The sequence below is a fragment of the Elephantulus edwardii genome, unplaced genomic scaffold, assembly GCF_000299155.1.
Source record: "Elephantulus edwardii isolate Elephantulus edwardi_28Jun2011 unplaced genomic scaffold, EleEdw1.0 scaffold00002, whole genome shotgun sequence".
Lineage (NCBI taxonomy): Eukaryota > Metazoa > Chordata > Mammalia > Macroscelidea > Macroscelididae > Elephantulus > Elephantulus edwardii.
The window spans coordinates 28,953,213-28,957,928 of NW_006399752.1; the positions used below are offsets into that span (position 1 = coordinate 28,953,213).

General features: G+C 54.9%; 1 pseudogene; it reads left to right on the forward strand.

The window, feature by feature from the left end:
• The first annotated feature begins 50 nt into the window (after nt 1–50).
• Nucleotides 51–1,721, forward strand: LOC102845873 (annotated as a pseudogene).
• Nucleotides 1,722–4,716: the final 2,995 nt, after the last annotated feature.

Consider the following 4,716-nt stretch of genomic DNA (forward strand, 5'->3'; position numbering starts at 1 on the left):
GCCCTCCTCCGCCTCCCGGCACATCTCAGTCCGTGCACTCAGCCTCTCCTGCTATGGCCGCACTTACTCGTAACCCGCAGTTCCAGAAGCTGCAGCAGTGGCACCACGAGCACGGCTCCGAGCTCAGCCTGCGCCACCTCTTTGACTCAGACAAGGAGTGCTTCAACCGCTTCAGCTTGACGCTCAACACCAACCATGGACAGATTCTACTGGATTACTCCAAGAACCTGGTGACAAAGGAAGTGATGCGGATGCTGGTGGACCTGGCCAAGTCCAGGGGCATGGAGGCCGCCCGGGAACACATGTTCAATGGAGAGAAGATCAACTTCACTGAGGACCGAGCTGTGCTGCACGTGGCCCTAAGGAACTGGTAGAATACTCCCATTGTGGTGAACACCAAGGATGTGATGCCCGAGGTCAACAGGGTGCTTGACAAGATGAAGTCTTTCTGCCAGCGTGTCCGAAGTGGTGAGTGGAAGGGGTACACAGGCAAGCCCATTACAAGTGTGATCAACATAGGCATCGGGGGCTCCGACCTGGGACCCCTCATAGTGACTGAAGCCCTCAAGTCATACTCTGCAGGTGGCCCCCGAGTCTGGTTTGTCTCCAACATTGATGGGACCCACATTGCTAAAACCCTGGCCTCACTGAGCCCTGAGTCTTCACTGTTCATCATTGCCTCCAAGACTTTTACGACCAAGGAGACCATCACTAATGCAGTGACGGCAAAGGAGTGGTTCCTCATGTCAGCAAAGGATCCTTCTGCAGTCACGAAGCACTTTGTTGCCCTGTCTACCAACACGACCAAAGTGAAGGAGTTTGGAATTGACCCTCAAAATATGTTTGAGTTCTGGAATTGGGTAGGAGGACGTTACTCTCTGTGGTCAGCTATTGGACTCTCCATTGCCCTGCACATCGGCTTTGACAACTTTGAGCAGCTGCTGTCTGGGGCACACTGGGTGGACCAGCACTTCCGCACTGCGCCCCTGGAGAAGAATGCCCCTGTCTTGATGGTTCTGCTGGGAATCTGGTACATCAACTGCTACGGCTGTGAGACTCAGGCTATGCTGCCCTCTGACCAGTACCTCCACTGCTTTGCTGCCTACTTCCAGCAGGGAGACATGGAAATGAATGGGAAAGTACATTACCAAGTCCGGCATCCGTGTGGACACCCAGACGGGCCTGACCCTGCGGGGGAAGCCAGGGACCAATGGCCAGCATGCCTTCTGCCAGCTTATCCACCAAGGCATGAGGATGATACCTTGTGACTTCCTTATCCCGGTCCAGACCCAGCACCCTCTACGGAATGGGTTGCATCACAAGATCCTTCTGGCCAACTTCCTAGCCCAGACTGAGGCCCTGATGAAGGGGAAGACAAAAGAAGAGGCCCGGAAAGAGCTCCAGGCGACAGGAAAGAGTCCAGAGGAACTGGAAAAGCTGCTGTCACACAAGGTCTTTGAAGGAAGTCGCCCAACCAATTCCATTGTATTCACCAAGCTTACGCCATTTATTCTTGGAGCCTTGATTGCCATGTATGAGCATAAGATCTTCATTCAGGGAGTCATCTGGGACATTAACAGCTTCGACCAGTGGGGAGTGGAGCTAGGCAAGCAGCTGGCTAAGAAAATTGAACCTGAACTTGAGGGCACCAACCAGTGACCTCTCATGATTCTTCCACCAATGGGCTGATCAACTTCATCAAGCAACAACAGAAAGCGTGAGCCCAGAAGCTAATAAAGTCATGCGCAGCACCAAACCCCCGTCGTGACTGGTCCTTCTTGTCCTTCCTGCCAGTCTGCACTGCATGGTCCCACTCCACCCTGCCTAGAGCACCTTTGGGTTGTGGACTTGGACCAAAAGTCCCTTGGGCGAAGCTGTTCTGGACTCGCCACACCCTGTCTCTCAGTGTCCACCAGCCCCTCTGTATTGCTGGTTTACTGGAATGTTTCAGTGCACCTGGTTTTCAGACCCATGTTCACACTGTTCACATCCCAGGTAGAAAAATAAAAGTATCGCAAAGGAGAAAAAAAAATGCCAGTAATACTACCTGGAGGAGCCCGAGTCTGGCTGGAGAGGTGGACAACGGCAAAACAAAGCATTTCAGGTCCTGCAGTGAGGGTCCTGGGCCTGGATGGAGACGTGGACACCACAGCAGCCGACTCAGGTGGGCTTATGAGGTCAGCTGAGGACACTGGGGACGCCCTGTGCTGGTGAACGGCGGTGGAGTGAACGCAGGTGGAGGGATGGGTGCAGACGGCCTGACCTGGAGGGTGGGTCAGCATGGCAAGTGCCCAGCATGGGAAACAGGCGGGGCAACTGGGAGCCAGGAGCAACTTGGGTTCTTGGAGATGCTGATGGAGACCTTGCGTCCAGTCCCTGGAGCTTGGACTTTATGCCAAGGGTGTAGGGAGCTGCTGGAGGCCTGTGAGCAGGGCTGGACTCTCACCACCCTTGCAGCCCTGGGAGGTTGCGTGGTTGACGCATGTGGGCAGCCGCACTTAAGGTGGGGCAGGTAGGTTCTGGAGAGGAAACCCTTCCCGATCTGTGGGGAGCTTCTCAGCCCAATGTGTGCCCCTGCCCTGTCCCCACAGGCCAGCCCCCTTCCCCTCACCTCCCCTTCATGCTTGCCCATTTCCCAGGAACCCTTGCAAGACTGTGGCCACTGGTCATAGTCTCAGCTGACCTGCTTTTGGCCCATGGGATCTTGAGGCTGGAAGTGGACTGTGGGCTGCCAAGGGGCTGATGCCCACGGCTCTGATGGGGCCGAGCTGGCCTTTTCCAGGAAGGGAGGGCAGTTGCATTGGGCCAATGTAGCCCTTTCACAGGAGCTGGGCTGGGAGTCGGCTGCGGCTCCGAGTTTTGCAGATGAGGTTAATTGGGGATGGTGTGTGTTTAATAGCGCACCTCTGAGACTGCGTGGACGCTCTGCGGTTCAATAGCCCATTAGGCAGGGACTTCAGAGTCGAAATGGTCATATAGATCCCTGGAGAGAAAGCTCATTAATGGGACAGTAAGTTCCAATTAGTGGCACGGCCCCAAAGGACCAAGGTGCAGAAAACACCATCTTCGCTGGGCTCCCCCAGGGTCAGGATTATCCACCGCTCCTGTCTCCAAACAAACGTGGTCACAAACAGCGCATCCTGTCACCCCAAGACTCTAACCAGGAACCAAGAGGTCTTTCTGACCAGCTGGAGAAACAGAAAGGACATTTGATCTTACCTGCTTCTTCTCAACGAGGAAGATGTCAGGTGTGGCTGACGGCGGGCACCGCCGCCTGCGTGGTGATAGTGCTTCTGAGTTGTTGTTGTTGGGTACCATCAAGTCAGAACCAAGCTGTAGTGGCCCTCTAGCAGCTTTTCAGAGGCTGTAAATCAGGGAGAATTGCACATTTCCTGTCACAGATTAGCTGGTAGACTTGAACTACATGCCTTTGTGTTGGCAATGTAACTCCTTACCCCTGGGTCACCAGTGGTCTCCATTTCAGCGTGGGTGTGTCATCTAAGTGACCCCTGCACTCATTTCTGCCTAAGTAGAGAGCCCCGAGGAAGCCAAATCTTCCTGTGACGTGTCCTCCCTGGGCAGGGTGACAGGGACACAGAGAGTGCCTTCTAAGTTTGCCCGAGTTAACAAGGTTGAAGATTTTCTACCCTGGGAAGTGGAGCATTAGTGTGGCCATGGACAGGCCTCGTTCAGCTGCAGATTCACTGACAAGCCTGTGAACCCTCCAGAGCCTCCACAGGGGGACAGATGCTGTAGAGGACACACTGCAAACGTGGGGTGTCCATGCGTGTGTACACGCTGCCCCCAGAGCAAACGTGGTGGAGGCCATGTGCACAGCATCACAGCACAACACAACCCCCTCACATACAAAGGCCTCATGCTGGCTGCATGTGCACCCCGCCAGGAATCGAACCCGGGTCTCCTGCACAGAGGGGCAAGCATTTCATCACTGGACCAGCGCTGTCCGCCTGCCAATACTGGGCACACACTGCCCCGTGAGTGGCTGAGAAAAGGAAACAGCGCCTTGGTCGGCACGCTCTTCTTTACTTATCACATGGCTTTGTCTTCTTTCCACAAAATGACCTCCGTGGATATGTCCAGGCCTGTGGCCCCTCTCTGAGGACCCTCCCTCCCGCAGGCTGTGCCCTGGCATCAGAGGCCCTTGACTTGGCCCCTGGAGTCCCTCAGAAGTCCCTTTCCTGATTATTATACAGGAGGCTGGACTTCTGATCCCCTAGTCCCTTCCCAGGTCCGGCCATCTGTTCTGCCAGCGAATAGCTTGGCTGGAGGTCCAGGCGGGGCTGCGTGCAGAATCTGTTTTCTCACGTTCAAAGGCCAGAGGTCTTCTGACTGCAAATGTGACAAATTCTGAGACAGGATATTGGGGGCTGTGTCCTCGCCTGAACAAATGGCTTGTGCAGCCGGCACGTGTGCCCCGTGCGTGAGATGCTGTGACACAGCCATTGCCTTCCATATCTTAATGTCCCTGTCTCCTGTCACGTGGCCATTATTATGGACAGCAGATCTTACCATGCATGCTGAGGCTGTGGTTATGGATGCGGCAGAAAAAGAAAAGGACTCATGCTCACCGCCGAGCTTGTCACTTTCCTTGGCCTTCTGATGCCTGGACCACAGGTGGCCAGTTTCTACCCTCTAAAGGCAGTGTTTGTAGAGCGTCTCGAGCTGCTGGTGAGTCCGTGGAAGCTCGTGAGATCC